The 21,887-nt window shown below is 38.8% G+C and overlaps 1 non-coding gene across 1 annotated transcript; it reads left to right on the plus strand.

The window, feature by feature from the left end:
- The first annotated feature begins 343 nt into the window (after positions 1-343).
- Positions 344-483, plus strand: LOC141583098 (U4 spliceosomal RNA). The gene has a single exon (XR_012515850.1). It is a non-coding gene; the product is annotated as a U4 spliceosomal RNA (small nuclear RNA).
- The last annotated feature ends 21,404 nt before the right edge of the window (positions 484-21,887 follow it).

Genomic DNA, 21,887 nt, shown 5'->3' on the forward strand with positions numbered 1-21,887 from the left:
AACAAAGAAAAATAGCAATACTAATAGCCTTACACAAAGTGATCACAATCCTTCATAAGAGACAACACTATTCTTAATAACCTATATAAACAAACATTAAGTAATTCTGTTTGTACATTAATGTGCTGGGATTACAGGTGTGATTACTTAATGTTTACATTAAAGTTTACATTAATGTAATCCCTTAATGTAAACATTAAGTAATCATACCTGCAATCCCAGTACTTTGGGAGGCCAAGGAGGGCAGATAACCTGAGGCCAGGAGTTAGACACCAGCATGGCCAACATGGTGAAACCCAGTCTCTACTAAAATAAAAAAAAAAATAAAAAAAAAAATAAAAAAAGCTTTGCACAGTGGCAGTATCGTAGCCAGTGAGGTTTACCTGAGGTGTGATTATTGCTAATTGAAAACTTTTCCAATACCTTGCCATGACGACTGGAAATACAGTCGGCATTGGCAACATTTAAAAGTCTCTACAGGGATGGAATTTAAAAAATTAAATAAAAAATTAAAATAAATTAAAATGGAAAAGAAATACAAAAAAATTAGTTGGACCTGGTGGTGTACACATGTAATCCCACCTACTTGGGAGGTTGAGGCAGGAGAATCCTTAAGACCAGGAAGCAGGGGTTTTAGTGAGCCAAGATCATGTCATTGTAACAAGAGTAAAACTCCATCTCAAAAAAAATTTTGTTCTATAAAACAGGTGCGTTCCTTCTCTTGCTTTCTAAGGACTCCCTGCTCTGTCACTTAGTAGTGGCTAATAAACTCTTTTAAAGTCGCTAGGCTGCGACTTGCCATAACTTTCATTTCATGTGAGATTCAAAATTCTGTTGCTGGGGTCTGAGACAAGACCCCTCTTCTAGAGACAAAATTATACTAATTATTTTCTTTTCTTTTTTTCTTTCTTTCTTTCTTTTTTTTTTTTTTTTTTTTTTTTTTTTTTTTTTTTGAGACAGAGTCTTGCTCTGTTGCCCAGGCTGGAGTTAAATGGCATGATCTTGACTCACTGCAGCCTGTGCCTTCCAGGATCAAGCGATTCTCCTGTTTCAGCATCCTGAGTAGCTGAAATTACAGGCACCTGCCACCACACTGGCTAATTTTTGAATTTCTAGTTGAGACAGGCTTTTCCAATGTTGGCCAGAGCAGTCTCGAACTGTTGACCTCAGGTCATCCACATGCGTCAGCCGCCTAAAGTACTGGGCTTACAGGCATGAGCTACCTTCCCTGGCTGGCTTGTAACCTTGGTGATCACTTGGATATGAAGGGTGGAGGAGGAGGCGTGCCATGCAGATATCACTCTTGGACTACCACATCAGATGTTAGGCGCAAGGCGTTTTTATTGGTTCTAACACTGAGAGCGCCAGCAAACAGCTCCAGGTGGTGTTTTTTGTTTGTTTGTTTGTTTGTTTGTTTGTTTTTGTTCTTTTTGTTTTGTTTTGTTTTGTTTTGTTTTTTTTTTTGAGATGGAGTTTCGCACTTGTAACCCAGGCTGGAGTGCAATGGCACAATCTCAGCTCACCACAACCTCCACCTTCTGGATTCAGGCAATTCTCCTGCCTCAGCCTCCTGAGTAGCTCAGATTACAGGCATGTGTCACCATGCCCAGCTCCTTTTTGTATTTTTAGTAGAGACGGGGTTTCACCATATTGACCAGGATGGTCTCAATCTCTTGACCTCGTGATTGACCGGCCTCAGCGTCCCAAAGTGCTGGAATTACAGACTTGAGCCAATGTGCCAGGCCACAACATGATGTTTTCATGAGCGCCTGGGCGCAGATGGGCTGAGGCCTAAAATGGTGTCAGACCTAAGTGAGGGTGAGGCTGGGGTTTTCTAGACTTTTGTAAATGGGATGTGTTCCAGTCTGACGTAACTGCTCCGTGGTACCTAGACAGCCTCTCTCCTGATCTTCAGGAGATCCTTGTCTTCTAGTCTGCCCTTTTCTGGCTTCTGCTCACTTGCTGACCCATGCTGCTGGTGCATGTGGTCTTGTACCTTGGGATCAAGCCTGAGGAGGGAGGAGTTATACCCCAGAGTTTTCAGGCCCCAGGGATAATCTTTCATTAGGGAGAGTAGACTGGCTGTTTCTTCTTTGTTAGGCACAACTTGATTTTTCAGGTGCAGTGGGGTGCCTCAAGCCGAAAGCTTGACTCCTCATATGGGCAGAACCAACATGGCCGTTTCTGTGACTGCCAGGCCACTTTGAGGCTGAGATAGTTTTATCTTGCCTCTGTTCTGCATATGTTTGTGGATGTCTTCTCTGTGTTGGCAGATCTGGGGGTCCACAAGATAGGATTCTGTGAAGAGATCTCAAAGGTCGTTAGTCCACAATGTTTATCACATGACTTCCACAATCAAAGATAAAATATAAAGGCATATTTAATAATAAGGTTGATGGTGCACCTGTGCTGTTCTGCTATCAAGAGCTCTGTGTGTTAAAATGTCTGATTTATCAGGCGGGATCTGGGCTGTCTGGAAGCATAGTTGAGGGGAGGCTGGTGTCAAGCAAGTATCCAGTACAACCTCAACATCCCAGTTCTTCTCTACCAATGTTCCAATTCTAGTACTGATGTGGAGGCCCTCAGAGTGACTTAAGAGAGGAATTAGTCACTGTGCTCTGTGGCTAGCTTGTTTGGGAGCATACATTGTAAATCCTCCCTGACAAAACATTGGAAACAAGTAGTGTTTCAGCTTGAGTTTCTCATAAATGGCTTGTAGTCATATAAACCAGAGCATGTATACCACAGGGCAACATGAGGGTCCCTCTACCACTCTTTCTCCCAGCAGCCTAAGTGGGCATCTACACAGAATAATGTGTGCAGCCTCACTGTGTTAAAGTCCAGTGCTTTGTGCTTGGAGTGTCATCAGGGAAGGGCCCTTAACTTGGAAGGTTGCCGAGCTGCTGTGGAGGGAAGGAGGGTGTGTGTGATGCTGCTGGGTCTGTGTCTCACTCTGTGATGGGAGGCATGAGATAGCCTTGGTCTTATGAAGACCTTGGGTGTCCCAGCTCATTTCAGCCCTGAGTAGCCTGATGCAGGTGCTGAGCCCTGGTTCTGGAGGTGAGAATATAGTGAGGGCTTCCACTGCATGGCTGGCACAATGGGCGTTCAGGTGCCTATTCAGGGACTGCTATGGAGTCCTGTGCCAGATGCAATGGTGCACAGCTGGGACCCAAGGGTCCCTGCTTCTGCTGGAGAATATAGGCAGATGTAATGGGTTAAGGTTAGTGTTAGGGTTAGAGGTTAAGTTTAGGGTTGGTGTTAAGGTTTGTGGGTTGGGGTCAAGGGTCAAAGGTCAAGGATCAGGGCTAAAGAGTAGGATGAGGGATTGGGGTAGGGGTAGGGGTAGTGTCTAGGGTTAGAGGTTAAGGCAGTGGAGGTGAGGGTAATAAGCAGATTACTAAAAGCAATTCTGATTCACTTCAATAACAACCTTCTCCAACTCATTTTGTCTCCACAAACTTATTTTTCCAAGAAGAATCCCAGGCTTCTTAAAGCACCCGGTGACTTTTCACACCTTAAATCTGTGAAATTCTGTCTTCTTCTGCTGTATGCATAGTTCAAACATACAAGACGAGGCAAAGCCAGACGCCTTCCTGAAGGGACCCGAGAAATTTCTCTTTCTCTCTCTGGACCAAAATGAATTTTCTGGACCATCAGTGCTAACCTTCAAAAGCCAACCCCATTTGTGAGATCTCCTTTAAAACTACTGTGGACCCAAGTGTTTATATTTATATGATATTAATTTAGTATTTATATTAATATAAGGGAGAACATTTAAATCAGTCTACACCACATGTGCCTCTGGCTTATTGTTCAGTTAATTGTCATCTCAGGCTAAACTTTGGTTTCTGTCTCTCATTTTTGTCAGAAAGAATATAACTGATCTCAAAACATCTAGTTTTATTTTAGGGACTCGTGCTCCATCTCCATTCCTCCCTTTTTTCTTGCAATCTGTGTGGAAGCTCTTTATTGTGAACATTTTGACCACCTTCACGCTCCCGTGTCCACTGTCAGCACATTCAGACTTATTCAGACAAGGCTGTCTTCTTAGGCCAGGGATTTTTTAGGGATCTTTATTTTACTGTGAGATGGTTCGCATTCCTTTGACTCACTGTATCATCTCAGAGTTCTTTTCCTTTTAGGAGACTAGGAGGGCAGAAAAAAGAAGTTGGTGAACAATTAAACCTCCTGAGTCAGGAGAGAGTCCCATTGTGTTAAGCAACATTGCAGAACATCGTATGTAGTAATCCAGCAGATGAGCCACATGGCTGCTGATCACACATGCCCGCTTGCTGCTGTGAGCTGACTTCCTCACCATTAGTCTTTTCTATCTCTGGAGGGAATTATAAGGACCACTTATTAACCTGTAAGTCATAGAGAGTTAAAGGTGTTTCCCCAAAACACTGAGGACAGAATGAAAGGTGAGGCGTGTTAGCCACACCTCAGAAGTGCAGAAAAATCTCTTGATGTGGGTTATTGGAGAAAAGCAGGTGTTTTTTTCTTTAGGAAGTCTCCATAGAATTAGATCAAGGACTCTGCCCATTCTAGGGTGAATAAGTGGTATATTAGACAACCTCAAATATGTATCTCAAGCCTCCATTTAGGGTTCTTAATGACTTTGTTCAGTCATGACAGTCTCAAATGCTAAGTAGGACACTGAAATCTCTCCACAGTCCAAATTAGCACTGTCTTTTAAAGTTGAGTTTATCATTATTCTCACTTGACATACCTTATGTATCGCACACGCATGCTAATAACGCATCATGCTCACTGTTACCTTTGCAACAAGACTTGAATTTTACTTAGCCTGGAGGATTGCACTTCACATGTCCAGACCTATTTCTGACTCATTCTTCAGCCCTGCATCAGTCAGTGGGGGCTAGGTTAAACCACGGTGACAAATAACCTCCAAGTTTCAGAGGTTCAAAAATCTTCTTTCTTATTTATTTGCATCTCTCCATGGGTCGGATGAGTTGTCGCTTTGTGCCATGTTGTCCTAACACAGGAATCAAGAATAAAGGAGGTACCATAAATACCCCATTGATCTAGAAACGACAAAAAGCATGCTGGATAGAACTGTTTCTTGAAGATTTCTCCTGAAAAAGTCACATATTATCTCTTCTCACCTGCGATGGCAAAAAAAAGAAAAAAAGAAAAAAAAATATGTGGCTATGCAAAAACTTTAGTAGGTGGGATGGAACAGTCAGAATGCATTCATAAAAAATGAACTGAAAATATGTGGAGTACAGCGCCCATGATGATAGTGAATGCCAACATGCATTCCTGACAACACAGTGTTGCTACCCTTCACACTTCTTCTGTCTTGCAATGTATTAGAACTCCTTATCTGAAGCCATACCACTCAGAGGGACTGCATAATATATAATGATGTCTCCTTTAGGATGTCCTTAAATTCAAGGAAAGAAGTTAAGTAATCAAAAAGTGCTTTTGGATACGGCTGTTTACCACTAGAGGGTAAGATTAGAGATACATTGTAGTAATAATAATAGAGTTAGAATTGGGGTCTGGGTCAGGGTCAGGGCTGGAAGTATGGTTAGAGGTGAGGTCATGGTCAGGGTCAAGATAAAAGTCAGGGTCAAAGTCAGGGTCAGAATTATAGACCAAGTCATGGATCAAGGTTTATGGTCAGGATCAATGTCTAGGGACAGGGTTAGAATTAGAAGTTGAGCTTTGTTCTCCTCACGACCCACCTGAGGAGATGCCATGGCTTTGGAGCACCTGGTAGCGTGTCCACAGAGAAGACCAAAGTTTTATTCTCCTCAAGTCTCAAGTCTGACCTGGGGAGATGTGGCTGCAGGCCACGTAAGGAAAGTGAGGAAAAAGCTTCATGTCTGCTCCCTGTGTGCAGAGGAAGGAACACTGACACTGGCTTTACTTTCATACATTATATTCTACAAGTCTTGTTTTCACAAGCATCCCTTGCTTGAGGCTTTGGCTGCTCATCATCGTAGTGTGCCCTTACATATTGTAAGATTTGGGTTTATTTTGGGGGTGAGATCTACATATAGAGAAAGGAGAAACACTTAGAGCCACCATCAGGACAGCTGAAATGAATGCTGGGGGTGGGCAGGTGCCTTTCAAGTCACCCCAAGCCTGACGCTGGAGGAAACATGTCCACCCCCTGTAAATACTTTTATTCATGTTTTAATTACTCATTTGTCTTATAGGGTTAAAGTAGTCAAAACAGGCATATTAAAAAATGTAAAGTAGGCATATTAGAACTTGCAACACTATTTAAGTTTAAATATATTATTCATACCCATCAACATTTTTTTGTTTTTCTTGTTGAGAAAGTCTAAGGTTAATTGGCAGTATAGTTTTAATAGTAGATAGAATAATGTGTGTTTTACAAATGTTAACATCCTACATTACATGTATGAACCCCAAAAATCTGAGACAGGTCTTAGATTATTTTAGGGAGTTTATTTTGCCAAGTTTGAGGAGCCCCACACCCATAATGTATCCTCATGAGGTCCCAACAACATGTGCCCTAGGCGGTAGGAACACAGCTTGATTTTATACATTTCAGGGAGACATGAGACATCAATCATTATGTGTAAGATGTACATTGGTTCAGTCCAGAAAGGTTAGACAACTTGAAGAGAAGGCCAAACTGGGGGCTTCCAGATCATAGGTAGATAAAGATTAACAGTTTCATTCTTTTGAGTTGCTGATTACCCTTTCCAAATGAGGCAATCAGATATGCATTTATCTGGGTGAGCAGATGGGTGACTTTGGAAATAATGGGAGGAAGGTTTGCCATAAGAAGTTCTCAGCTTGACTTCTCACTTTAGCTTAGTGATTTGGGGTCCCCAATATTTTTTTTTCACAAGGTCTAACATGTTTTTCTATGAACATTAATTATTCATTATGTATTTTATTACACAAACAAGGCAGAATTTTTTTTAATGTATCAACTTCATGACTAGCTAAATAATTACATAGAAGTTCAACTACATTTGGAAACATTCCAGAGTTTGGGTTTCCAATAATTATTTGTGATTATTTTAAAGGTAAAGTGTTTTTTCCCCATAAAACATAGAAACATCTAAAATCACTCATAGGATGTCCTGCCAATTTTGTTTCTCTAGTTTCCTCATTGTCTGCAAAGCCTTATTGAGGAAATCGACTTTGAATAACCTTTTAAACTTTTGTTTTAGAAAATGTTGTGGTGAAATATTGAATTATCATGGTCACAAGTTTGGTTTACGTTATTTTCTTCTTTGAATATTTTTTCTTAGTGGCCAATATTTGATTCTGATGTATTATGACTAAAAGGTAGACACTGGAAAAAAAATAAGACCAAGAAGAATTTGGAATAAGTGATCCAGACACAATGAGTCAATCAGCCATTGGAACATATTTTTACAAAATCAATCTTGTTAAAATATTTATCCATAAATTAAAATTGAATCTGTTAGGTTACTTTTTTTTCCCTGGTCTAAAGTGTACACCATTTTAGAGAATTAACCAAGAACACATCCAAAGCACAAGAAAAATATATGAAAAATAAATTTACACATACATAAAGCCAATACTTATGGTGTGAGGCATTAGCTCCACCTTCTAGATGCCTGAGTGTCTACATTAAGTATTTGCAATTCTTTTGCAAAGGAGATTTCTATTTAACTCCATTTGTTTATTCATCTACACATACAGATGGAGACACCTAGATAATTACTTGGAGCTTTAGTTAGTATTAAACACTGCAGCATTATGTTGAACAGTTCATTCCTGTGTTGGCCAGCAGTAGCTCTTTTTTATTGGCTCCAATTTTCCTTTTACATATTTCAATTTTTTTTTTAGTACTTACTTTCTGATACTTCAAGATTATCCTGGCTCATATAATTACTATCCCAGTTCTAGTATCAGACATTTCTTCAAAGAGCCTGATTCCTTTCAGAATGGTAGAAAAACATATCTGGCTGCTGAGTGAGCACATTGTGTCTTGTCTCTCATTAGCAATGCTACGAAGTATTTGTGTGTATGTCACTTACCTATACACACCTAGTTAGGAAGGTTTTGATGTGGAACTGTATGTATCTGTATTAAACTAAACACAAGTTTATGTTGATGTCTTCACCTCTGATCTACTATCACATTAATCTTTCTACCCTTCCCTCCTTGCTAATTTATAACCTCCCACTTCAACAGTGAGGGACCTGGTTCCTACCATCTTCAGCTTATATAACTCATTGTCTGATTCCAGATACAGATACTGTGGTTTTACAATTGTTCACCATTATCCCTGTTGGGAAGAACTTTATAAAAATGGAATCCAATGATGAATTATAGTTTATTTTCCTTCAGCCTACAGATTTTATTCATTGTTAAAGATATTAGGTCAGCACCGTTTCCCCTACACCTTCAGAGAGTTGTTTCCCACATTTGTGTCTTAGTCCATTTTGTGCTTCTGTAACACAATACCTGAGGCAGGGTAATTTGTAAGTAAAGAAGGCTCATTTGGCTCACAATGCTGGTGGCTGGAATGTCCGAGATTGGGTAGTGGCATCTGGTGGGGCCTCAGTCTTTTTCGCCTCATGGTACAAAGTGGAAGTGGAGCAAGGAGTGCAGCAGAGGTCACAGCAAGAGTGAAAGCATGAGGGAAGCCAAAGAAGCAATACTCTTTTGACGATCTACTCTTGCAGGGATTAATCCATTCCTGTGAGTGCAGACAGAACTCACCGCCATGGGAGGACATTAATCTATTCATGAGGGATCGATCTCCATAATCCAAACACCTTCCACTAGGCCCCTCCTCCCCACACTGCCAACTTGCGGGTCAAATTTTAACATGAGTTTTTGCAGAAACAAACCACATGCAAACCATTGTAATTTGTAACATAGTTAAATTAGTTTTCACATTATGGATTCTGTGCTGGGATACTTCACATCTTGAATAATATTACTTAATTTGAATACAGTTTGTTTTACCAATTTAATTGTAAAATTCTGCAATTTTTTACAAATGGATAGTATATCCATTTACAAATGGCAGGTATACATCATTAAAATATCATATGGAACATTTAAAATCACCACCTCATGCAGCCAATGGCTTCCCATCTGTGAAGTTTCCCTTCTCCAGAATCTCATTAAATAAGGTCACATTGTGAGGATTCTTCTCACACTGTCTTTTTCCACTTAGCAATGTGCATGAAAGATCACTCATGACTTCGTGTGAGTTTATAGCTTGTTCTTTTCTATGGCGAAATAGTATTTCATTACATAAATGTATTATAATTTGGTTATGTATTTTGGGGACCAAACCTTCCTCTTTTTTGTTCCAGGGTTGGAGGCCTTCAAATTATCTGACAATCGATACATTAGTAAGGGAGACAATACTTGACTGCTTGTTCCACATGTATCATCAAGTGATAGAATTCATCAGATGGCAGGATCCAGTTTACAAAGAGGTAAAAGTAGCCCAAAGAAAAGAAATAAGACTAGAATCTGATAACCCACAAGGGCTATAGTTTTCCTATTTAAACAATTTTTTTTTTTTTTTTTTTTTTTTTAAACAGGGTTTGGTTCTATGGCTGAGACTGGAGTGCTCAGCTTACTTCACCCTCTATCTCCTGGGTACAAGAAAGCTTCCCTCCTCAGCCTATTGATTAGCTGGGACCACAGGAACATGCCATCATGCCCAGCTAATTTTTGTGTTTTTACTAGAGACAGGATTTTGCCGTTTTGCCCAGGCTGGTCTTGAACTTCAGGCCTAACAAAGTGCTGGAATTATAGGCATATGCCACCATGCCTGGCTGAGTTTTTCATAGAAATATAAAATTTCCCTCTGTAGCAACCATCATTTTTGATCATAGATAATCAAAGATTATTCTTGTTTTAAAAATAAATTCAACTTTCTTAGATTTTGCCTGATTGTTTATGTAAGTGCAGCAAGAACAGGAGCTGACCACATAAGTGCTTTCAAGCTTCTTTGCTGCAAGATTTCCTACAGTATCACAGATTGCAGTTTTAAAGGCCTTATTGAGGCTAAATGCCAAGCCCAAAACATATTGTCAAATTTCAGCTGCAGTTCTAATACCTTTGAGTGAATTCCTCTCTTCTTGAGGCCCCCAAACTATCCCCAAATTCCTGGGCCTACAAGGAAATGACCTTTCTTACTAATATGTAAGGATGTAAATCTTGTAATCTAGACATCACGGTGACTTTTCTCAGACTGCTTTGTAAGGATTGGGTCCATAAAAATCAACCTTAGTTCCTTAAAATTGCTGGTCATAACTGATCTTAGGTACACTGTTGCTAAATATGATATTCCAGTAAAAGCCTTGATAACATAAACAAATTTTCCAATTATGTCCTATTCTAAGGTGAACAGATTTTTATTGGACTTCTGCTAAAAACCATATTGTCAAGAAAATAAGAGTGTTCAGTATGAACTTCAAAATTCTGGAGAAATCAGTTGATGAAAAAGAGAAATGCTTCATTTCTATTTAAATAAATGTAATCTTAATTGTGAGTTATAGTTAGCTTAAGAGAAAGAGATTTCTTAAACCCAGAAACTATAACATTAAAGAACCAGCAATGCTCAAAAGAATCTATAAAATTGTAATCAATTTTCATCACTTTATTCAGTGCCATGTACTCAATTCCAGTCTTGCTAAATCTTGGGTTAGCAGTGCCATGAACCCATCAGTTTCTCAACTAGACTTCTGGACAGCTTCACTGAGTCAAATGTATGGTCTTGAAGTTATTTGAGCAATATCATCAGAAGCCTGTAACCAGAGTACCTATCATAGTCTTTTCTGTGAGTCTCAGCGGGAGTCCTGTGTTGGAGACGAATATTCTGATCCATAGTTGATTGCAGGAGTTTGTAGGAAAGCATCAGGGCTAAATAATACCTAAATGACAAAGAGCATGAAATGACTATGAGAAAAGATCTGATGAGAGTTCATAATATCACAGCAGACAAGGATATTAAATTTTGTCAGTGGCATATGACATTTAAAATAGTAATTGAAAATATGACTCATAACACTATACCAGCACATAGCATGGATAAGGAGGACATTGACAAATTTCCAGAAATTTTATATAATTTCTGAAAACATAACATTTTACCAATTCAAGTATAACACAGGGAAGGTTAGATATCTCTTTTTACTTGCATATTTAGTATAGTTCTTCTTATAAAAAATACAACCTACTTTATTCGCATAACTTGTCTTACTTTTTCTGCATACTTTGCATAGAGTTTCTAGTTATTCTATTATTTCTAGTAATATTATGTATAGATTATAATTTTAACACTTAGTAATCTTTATTTCCCAGAGTAAATTAGCAAGTAGACATTTTTAAATGGTAATATATTAATATTCTATAATAGATTAGAAAATGTATGAGTATATGATCTCCCAACATCTAGAGTGTTGTTTCCTCATAGTACAATTTCTCAGTGTTGTAGACAAAGAAAAAAAAAGTTCATTAACAGGCCAAAATATTTTTATTCTCTCCATAACAATAGGGTACAAAACTATATAAAATTTAATTAGTTATGTTCAGTAATTAATGATTTAGTATTGTATCTTGTTTATAAATGATCTAGATATTTAATGCAAATCTTTTAGTTTGCTTAATTTGAAGGTTAAAAATTACCAAATGGGCCGAGTGCGGTGGCTCAAGCCTTTAATCCTAGCACTTTGGGAGGCCAAGGCGGGTGGATCACGAGGTCAAGAGATCGAGACCATCCTGGTCAATATGGTGAAACCCTGTCTTTACTAAAAATACAAAAAAGTAGCTGGGCATGGTGGCACATGCCTGCAATCCGAGCTACTCAGGAGGCTGAGGCAGAAGAATTGCCTGAACCCAGGAGGCGGAGGTTGCAGTGAGCCGAGATTGTGCCATTGCACTGCAGCCTGGGTAACAAGAGTGAAACTCCGTCTAAAAAAAAAAAAAAAAAAAAAAAAAAAAAAAAAAAAAAAAAAAAAAATACCAAATATACTTTGGAAACTATTATTAGGCAGATGTACTGTAAAAAATTATTATGGAAATATTTTTATAATAATAAGAACTTAATTAGAATCAATCTATAAGTTTTAAGATTTTAAGTACCTAGTTTTAAGATTTTAAGTATTTTAAGTATAATATTAGCTTATTTGAATAGAACTCAAGAAAAATAGAAATTTTTTTTTATATTCAATCATAGTTGTTTTATTATACAAAAAATATAAAATTGATCTTATTTAACTATGTTTTATGTAAATTGTGTTAACTTGAAAAACATTTGCATCAGTTTCTACATTTCTAGGAGTTTGGGGAATATTTATGTATAAATACTTATTTATTTTTATTTTTTTTTTCCCAAGCTCAGTTAGAATAGAACATTTTTAGAGGATTTTTTTTTTTTAATTGCATTTTAGGTTTTGGGCTACATGTGAACAACATGCAAGATTGTTGCATAGGTACCCACATAGCAATGTGGTTTGTTGCCTTCCTTCCTTTCACCTGTATCAGTCATTTCTCCCCATGCTATCTCTTCCCACCTCCCCACTCCATCCCTTCCCCATTTCCCCCCAATGGACCGGAGTGTGTAATGCTCCCCTCATTATGTCCATGTGTTCTCATTGTTCAACACCTGCCTATGAGTGAGAACATGTGGTGTTTGATTTTCTGCTTTTGTGTCAGTTTGCTGAGAATGATGGTTTCCAAGTTCATCCATGTCCCTACAAAGGACACGAACTCATCGTTTTTGATGGCTGCGTAATATTCCATGGTGTATATGTACCACATTTTCTCTGTCCATTCTATCATTGATGGTCATTTGGGTTGGTTCCAGGTCTTTGCAATTGTAAACAGTGCCACAATGAACATTTGTGGGCATGTGTCCTTATAGTAGAATGATTTATAAACCTTTGGCTGTATACCCAGTAATGGGATTGCCGGGTCAAATGGAATTTCTATTTTTAGGTCATTGAGGAATCTCCACACTGTCTTCCACAATGGTTGAATTAATTTACATTCCCACCAACAGTGTAAAAGTGTTCCTATTTCTTCACATCCTCTCCAGCATCTGTTGTCTCCAGATTTTTTAATGATTGCCATGCTAACTGGTGTGAGATGGTATCTCAATGTGGTTTTGATTTGCATTTCTCTAATGACCAGTGATGATAAACATTTTTTCATATGTTTGTTGGCCTCCTGTGTGTCTTCTTTTGTAAAGTGTCTGTTCATATCCTTCGCCCACTTTTGAATGGGCCTGTTTTTTTTTTTTTTTTTTTTCCCTGTGGATCTGTTTTAGTTTTTTGTAAATTCTGGATATCAGCCCCTTGTCAGGTGGGTATACTTCAAATTTTTTTTCCCATTCTTTTGGTTGCTGATTCACTCTACTGACTGTTTCTTTTGCCATGCAGAAGCTGTGGAGTTTGATTAGGTCCCATTTGTCTATTTTGGCTTTTGCTGACATTGCTTTTGGCGTTTTAGTCATGAAGTCCTTGCCTACGCCTATGTACTGAATGGTTTTGCCTAAATTTTCTTCTAGGTTTTTTATGGTGTTAGGTCTGATATTTAAGTCTTTAATCCATCTGGAGTTAATTATGGTGTAAGGTGTCAGGAAGGGGTCTAGTTTCTGCTTTATGCACATGGCTGGCCAGTTTTCCCAACACCATTTATTAAACAGGGAATCCTTTCCCCATTGCTTGTTTCTCTCAGGTTTGTCGAAGATCGGATGGTTGTAGATATGTTGTATTTCCTCGGAGGCTTCTGTTCTGTTCCATTAGTCTGTATCTCTGTTTTGGTACCAGTACCATGCTGTTTTGATTACTGTAGCCTTGTAGTAGTTTGAAGTCTGGTAGTGTGATGCCTCCTGCTTTGTTCTTTTTGCTTAGGATTGACTTGGCTATGTGGGCTCACTTTCGGTTCCATATGAAGTTTAAGGTGATTTTTCCAGTTCTGTGAAGAAGATGATTGGTAGCTTGATTGGAATAGCATTAAATTTGTAAATTACTTTGGGTAGTATGACCATTTTCATGATGTTGATTCTTCCTAACCATGAACATGGAATTTTTTTTATCTGTTTGTGTCCTCTCTTATTTTGTTGAGCAGTGGTTTGTAGTTCTCCTTGAAGAGGTTTTTGTTAGTTATATTTCTGCATACTTAATTATCTTTGTAGCAATTGTGAATGGCAGTTTGTTCTTGATTTGGCTCTATTTACGACTGTTACTGGTGTATAGGAATGCTTGTGGTTTTTGCACGTTGATTTTGTACCCTGAGACGTTGCTGAAGTTGTTTATCAGTTTCAGGAGATTTTGGGCTGGACGATGTAGTCTTCTAGTTATACAATCATGTCATCTGCAAATAGAGACAATTTCATTTCCTCCTTTTCTATTTGAATATCCTTTATTTCTTTTTCTTGCCTGATTGCTCTGGTTAGAACTTCCAGTACTATATTGAATAGGTGTGCTGAGACAGGGCATCCTTGTTTACAGCCAGATTTCAAAGGTAGTGCTTCCAGTTTTTGCCCATTCAGTATGATATTGGCTGTTGGTTTGTTGTAAATAGCTTTTATTATTTTGAGATATGTTCTGTCAATACCTAGTTTATTGGAGGTTTTTAGCATAAAGGGCTGTTGAATTTTGTCCAAGGTATTCTCTGCATCAATTGAGATAATCTTGTGGTTTTTGTCTTTGGTTCTGTTGATGTGGAGAATTATGTGTATGGACTTGCATATGTTGAACCAACCTTGCTTCCCTGGGATGAATCCTACTTGATCATGGTGGATAAGCTTGTTGATATGCTGTTGCAATATGCTTGCCAGTATTTTATTGAAGATTTTTGCATCTATGTTCATCATACATATTGGCCTGAAGTTTTCTTTTTGTGTCAAGTTTCAACTGGTTTTTGGTATCAGGATGATGTTTTTCTCATAAAATGATTTGGAAGGATTTCCTCTTTTTGGATTGTCTAAAATAGTTTGAGAAGGAATGGTACCAGCTTCTCTTTGTATGTATGGTAGAATTCGGTTGTGAACCCATCTGGACCTGGGCTTTTTTTGCGTGGTAGGTTCTTAATTGCTGCCTCTACTTTGGACCTTGTTATTGGTCTATTCAGGGTTTTGACTTCTTCCTGGTTTAGGCTTGGGAGGATGCAGGTGTCCAGGAATTTATCCGTTTCTTCCATGTTTACTAGTTTATGTGCATAGAGTTGTTTGTAATAATCTCTGATGATGATTTGGATTTCTGTGTAATCTGTGATGATATCCCCTTTATCATTTTTTATTGCATCAGTTTGGTTATTCTCTCTTCTTCTTCTTCTTCTTCTTCTTTTTTTTTTTTTTTTTTTTTTTTTTTTTTTTTTTTTTTTATTAATCTGGCTAGTGTTCTGTCTATTTTGTTGATCTTTTCGAGAAATCTGCTCCTGGATTTATTGATTTTTTTGAAGAGTTTTTTTGTATCTCTATTTCCTTCATTTTGGCTCTGATCTTAGTTGTTTCCTGTCTTCTGCTAGGTTTTGAATTTTTTTTTTTTAATCTTGCTCCTCTAGCTCTTTCAATTTTGATGATAGGGTGTCAATTTTAGATCTCTCCTTTCTTCTCATGTGGGCACTCATTGCTATATATTTCCCTTTAGAGGATTCTATAAATGAATTTTGCATTGTTATCTAGAGTTAAGAAAATATCACATATACATAACATACATGAATAGGCAAAAAAACAGAAATAGAGATCTCATAGGTTTCATCCTAAAATTTTAGCCTTGACTCAGGCATATGTATTCTCCTGGTTAATTTTAGATATCTGGTTGATTGGATTAAGAGACATGTAACTGGTAAACCACAGTTTCAATATTTCTACCCATTTGATTAAAGTTCTCACGCATCAAAACTAATTAACAAAATGACAATTTCTAGGACTTCTGTGGGAGAGTATGGAAGTTCTTTTTAACTTTGTAATACGGTCAACTGAAGAATGATGAGGTTCATACATTTGGAAAGGAATGATTTTGGTTTTTATATTTTTATTTGTTTTTTTATTTTTTTGAGTAGGTGTTTCACTCTAGTTGCCCAGGCTTGAGTACAATGGTGTGATCATGGCTCACTGTAACCGCCACCTCCCGGGTTCAAGCAGTTCTCCTTTCTCAGCCTCTCAATTAGTTGGGATTACAGATGTCTGTCACCAAGCCTGGCTAATTTTCTGTATTTTTAGTAGAGGCAGGGTTTCACCATGTTGGCAGGCTGGTCTCAAACACCTGAGCTCAGGTAACCCACCCACTTTAGGTTTCCAAAATGCTGCTATACAGGCATAAACGCCTGCAACTAGTGAGAGATTTACTTCCTGTGAAGGGTTACAACCTGCAGGGTAGTTCTTTTAATAGGCTGGGAAACACAGACTCCAGCCAGCAGCCAGAAGCAGACACTTTAAGAGAGAGATAAAGACAACCAAAATTTATGCTGAGTGGCATGGTCAAATACAAATATTTAATAAGCTCTAGGAAGAGTCATGAATATTTATGAAAGAAGAAATGAATGCAATCACAGTTGAGTTTCTTACTTTCTCTTGGGTCCCAGGTATAAAAAAAAATGAAGTGTTATTATGATGACAGGGTAAAGGGTGAAGTTTTCAGCCTTCTGACATCAAAAGGTGAAGCAAAGGATGTGAAAAGATGCTCTGTGTATCCACTGTATACTGTCCAGACACTCTCTGTCATGGGTGGTGTTTTATCAGGAAAGAAAGTAAAGGGAGCTTCAGGCAGATGGTTGATATCAGTAGTGGAGTCTTTTGAAGGGGTTGGTTTCTCTTAAATCCTTTGGTTAGGTGTCTGTTCAGATTTGTGTGCATCTTTAATTGGGCTGCTTTACTTGTTTTTTTAATTCTTATTTTTATTTTATTTATTTATTTATTTATTTATTTTTTGAGATGGAGTTTCACTCTTGTTACCCAGGCTGGGGTGCACTGGCAGGATCTTGGGTCACCACAACCTCCACCTCCTGGGTTCAGGCAATTTTCCTGCCTCAGCCTCCTGAATAGCTGGGATTACAGGCATGCCCCACCATGCCCAGCTAATTTTGTGTATTTTTAGTAGAGATGGGGTTTCATCATGTTGACCAGGATGGTCTTGATCTCTTGACCTCATGATCCACCCACCTCAGCCTCCCAAAGTATTGGGATTACAGGCTTGAGTCACCGCACACAGCCCACTTTACTTGGTTTTAAGATATTTTTGTATATTGAATAGAAATTATTTCCCCGATCTGTATTTTGCAAATAGTTTCTTTCAATATGTGGCTTCTGTTTTTATTCCCTTAACAAGATATTTTCCAGAGTATACCCTTTTAGTATTAAAAAAATTCACCTAATTATTTCTTTGGTGTGTATCAACACTTTGTGTTGTTTGTTAAAATTCATTACCGAACCCAAGAGCAGATAGCTTTTATTTTATGTTTTCTTCTAGAAATGTATAGTTTTGCATTTTTGGTGTAAGGACGATTTTGAGTGATTATTTGAATAAGCTGCAAAGTTTCCATCTACATGTATTTTATTTCCTATGGCTTCCAGTGAATTGTTCCTTCACTTATTTTGGGAAAGACACAGGATAGTGGGCTCCGTTAGAGTCAGTAGATAGCTAGACATGAACATGATGGTAAGGCTCAGATGGAGGGACCATCAAAAATTTATATATTAGTAGCATCTCTAATGCTGGAGTGGATGAACACTTGTCAGTTGTGGGTCGGAGGAAAAAAAGTTACCTATGCAGAAAGAAACAGCCTAGAACTTCTCTTAGGATGCCCCAATCATCATTCACTCTACAGTTAAAATGTCAGAAAATTGCTAGCTACATGCTGATAAGAAGGACAAAGGGAATATTTTTAAGAGAAATCTGGGGAAGATTTCTCTTCTCAGATTAGGGCAGGGAAGGGCATCCAAAAGAGATAGAGAGGCACAGGAGGTACAGATGTGACTGCAGCAGGGCCTTCCTGGGAGGCGGGAAGGAGCCAGCCCCAACAGTGGATTTGGATTGGTCACCTTGTTGGATTGGTCCAATAAGAGGACCCTGCAGTGCTCTAGTTCCCATCAAGAAAGTGTTGCCAGGACTCCATGGGAAAGAGGGTCTTGTAGTGCCCCCAGCCGCCAGCAGGGGGCGTTCCCCCACTACACCACAAATAAGAGTACCCAGCAGCACAGGCACCACACCGTGAGCAAGAGGATGTAGCACTGCCCTGGTTGCTAGCAGCCGGCCTATTGCCACTACACTGTGAACAAGAGAGTCCTGCAGTACTCCAATTGCCAGTGGGTGATGCCGGTCACCACACTGTAAGAGAGTCCTGCAGTGGCCCTAGCCATCAGAAATGGGCATGGACACAGCATCGTGATCAAGAGGGCCCTGCACTGCCTGGCCCCCAGCAGGGGGTGTCCAAGCTCACCTTTCAGAATCCTGAGGCTCCACCACAGGTGTGCATCATGTCACACCACCGTGGAGCATTGTGTCACAGCAGTTTGCAGAGTTGCGTTCTCCTCTGTATAGAACTGGGGGGCGTTGTGAGGGTGGAGCTGTGTCCTCCTCAGTACAGACCCTGGGGTGGGGTTCTTACTGCAAGAGGGCCTTGCAGTGGCCCTAGCTACTCTCAGGGGGTGTGGGAACAGGACCAAGAACAAGAAGACTCCACACTGCGTGGCCACCTGTAGGGGGCGCCCAAGCCTGCCTTTTCAGTTGATTTCTCCACACCAGACCAGTGAACTGTGAAGTTGCATTCTCCTCAGTACAGACCTGTGGGACATCGTGAGGGTGGAGCTGCATTCTTCACCACACAGACATAGCGGGCATGGCCTCGGTTTGGGACAACTCTGTGTCATGTCCACAGTGAGTAAAATCCTTCCTGTTTGCATTCCTGACTGCTTAGGGTCAGAGACTAGTAAGAAGATCTCTGTGTGGAAAACTGGACATGAAAAGACCATCTGAATCCTGCACACCTAGGTTCTCCCCACCCCACGCCAGGCGGCTGCAATGTGAGGTGCTCACCTCAGCCTCAGAAGACAAATGGAGCATTCCTAAGGTAGATATGACCTCTGAAATATGAATACAATAACCCCAGTGCTCAGGTAGAAAACACCTAATGCTAATGCAAGGCCTCCATCCAAAAATTTTGCAATAAAATCCACACTACTCATGTGGCCTTGCCAGTACAGCAGTTTTAATACTCAACACTGACATATCAGTGAAAACATATAAACTAACGAATGCTTAGGGTTTAGGGTGAGGATTAGGGCTAGCGGATAGGGTTAGAGTTAGGGGTTACGAGTTAGGGGTTAGGTTACAGGGGTTAGAAAAATTTTAGGCCAAATAAATTTAAACTGAGCAAAATTTAAACTGTTTTGATAAAATAAAAGTTGCATGAATCATGCCTGAAGCACAAGAATGAAAAACAGGGCTCGAGGCTTCGAGCTCTTAGCAGTGGCAGCTGAGTGAGGTTTCTCATTGGCTCCAGCTTGGCAACTGCCGGTTGTGGGGATGGTTCCCTCAGCGTCAATAGTCATACAGCCAACTGGCAGCTGGGCTTTTTGCCATTGACTGGTTGGTTTGCTAATGTTTTTAAGTCAGTTTATATGCCTCAAAGTTTGGTTTCCATTTGCTTAAGCAAGACCTCAGGCTAACAGCTTCCTCCTTTTTCTCTTTAACATGTCAAAACCATAATTCATTTTTATTTTACTTTCCTGGCATTAATAGAATTAAGCTTACACTTTTGCTGTCATTCAGAAAGTCGGTTTAATTGGTAACCTATTTGTGATGTTGCATAAAATAATATTTGTTAATTATTAGCATCTTAGGTAGATGAAATATGTTAACTCTATTAAGTTTTGTTATTAAACCATGGTAGTTCAGTTGCATTTTTTTTTGTTTGTTTGTTTGTTTGTTTTTTTCTCCCAGGCTTTAACCATTTAAAACACACTTAAGCATCTCCTAACAATGTGCATACTTTCTGATAAATGTGTCCTTAGTGATTTAATCTTTGTGCAAACACCATCGAATGTCCTTATAAAAACCTGGATGGTGTAGCCCACTTCACATGAAAGTGATATGGTATAGCTTCTTGCTTTCAGGCTACATACCTGTTGAGCTCATCGCTGTACTGAATGCTGTAGTCAAATGTCACACCATAGTGATTGTGGATTTTGATCCCAAAATATCTGAGTTAGGTCTCAGTCAAGTAGAAAGCTTATTTTGCCAAGGTTAAGGACCTGCCCATGACACAGCCTCAGAAGTCATGACACCATGGTCCCAAGGTGGTCAGGGTAGAGCTTGCTTTTTATATATTTTATAGAGACATGAGACACCAATCAATATGTGTAAGATGTAAAGTCATTTGATTCAGTGAGGTGGAACAGCTGGAAGTAGGAAAGTGCGGTGGGGGGTAGTTCTAGGGTCAGAAGTAAATAAAACAAAAGTTGCATTCTTTTGAATTTTTTGATCAACCTTCCACTGAATACTGTTTAGTCTGATTCAGCGAATTTGCGTTTTCACATATACAATAGGGCAGAGGAATGGTGTGCTCTTGGCCCACCACACCCGCCTCCTCCCCGGTTTAAGGGATTGTCTTGCTGTATCCTCCCCAGCAGGTGCTGTCAGTTGGCTCTCGAGCTCCGGACCTCAGGCGATCCTCCTGCTTTGGCCTCTCAAAGTCTTGGTATTACAGGCATGAGCCACAGTGCCTGGTCAGAAAGCTTATTTTGATTCTGATACTGTCAACTGTATTTCAGGTATAACTTGTTTTTCTTGAAGCATTAAATACTGCATTGGTATTGTATTACACAAATAAAACAGAGATCCCTTTTTGTCACATTCATTGCTAGTGGTATTGACAAGTAAATTTAGATACATTCCAGAGTCTGGGCCTTCAGTAATTCTTAGGGATCCTCTAAAGGTAAATTACCTTTTCTCACAAGACACAGTGACATCTAAAGTCACATTGATTTTACTGCCACTTTTGTTTCTCTAGTTTCATTGATTTCTTCAAAACATCTTTGGGGGAATAACTTTGACTATCCCTTTAAACTTCTCAGTATTAGAAAGCATAGTCATGAAACATTGAATAATTGTGGTCACAAATTCCCTTTACAGTCTTCTTTTGAATATTTTTTCCAATGGCAAATATTTGCATTTGTTGTACTGTAGCTAAAAGGAATGCTGGGAAGCAAAACAAAGACAAGCATTCATTATAATAAGTGATTCAGTCACAATCAATTGCTGTTTTACCTTTTTTAAAAAAGTTATACTTTTGAAATCACCCTGCTGTAAATAGAAATAATCTCCAAAATCTGAATTATTTCCTTTTTTCTAAGGTCAACAGATTTCCTAGCGAGTGAACCACAACACAAGAAAAAAGATATGATAAATATGTTTACATGGCTGTGCTATTTTAACATAAATCTTGTAAAATAGGCATTTCATTGAAATTATATATGTTTGCATCAATTACTTTGCAGTATCATGAATGCTCGTGTTTTGAAAAGTTGGAGTAGTTAGTGACAATTACTACTTATTAGTACAAATAAGTAAGCAGATATTTGAAAATGTTTACAATTTTTAAATAAAGGTTTTGTTTTATATTACTTTTAGATTCACACTGAAATTGGGAGGAAAATGCAGATTTCCTATGTAGACCCAAACTAATTTCTCATATAAACATATCAACATGTATCAGATATGTGATTAATTATTATTATTATTATTATTATTATTATTATTATTATTATTATTTTGAGATGGAGTCTTGCTCTGTAACACAGGTTGGAGTGCAATGCCGTGATACTTGCTCATTGCACCATTTACCTGCCATGTTTAAGCCATTCTACTGCTTCAGCCCCCTAAGCAGCTGAGATTGCAGGCACCCACGAGCACACTTGGCTAATGTTT

The sequence above is a fragment of the Saimiri boliviensis genome, chromosome Y (assembly GCF_048565385.1).
Source record: "Saimiri boliviensis isolate mSaiBol1 chromosome Y, mSaiBol1.pri, whole genome shotgun sequence".
NCBI classification, from domain to species: Eukaryota; Metazoa; Chordata; class Mammalia; order Primates; family Cebidae; genus Saimiri; species Saimiri boliviensis.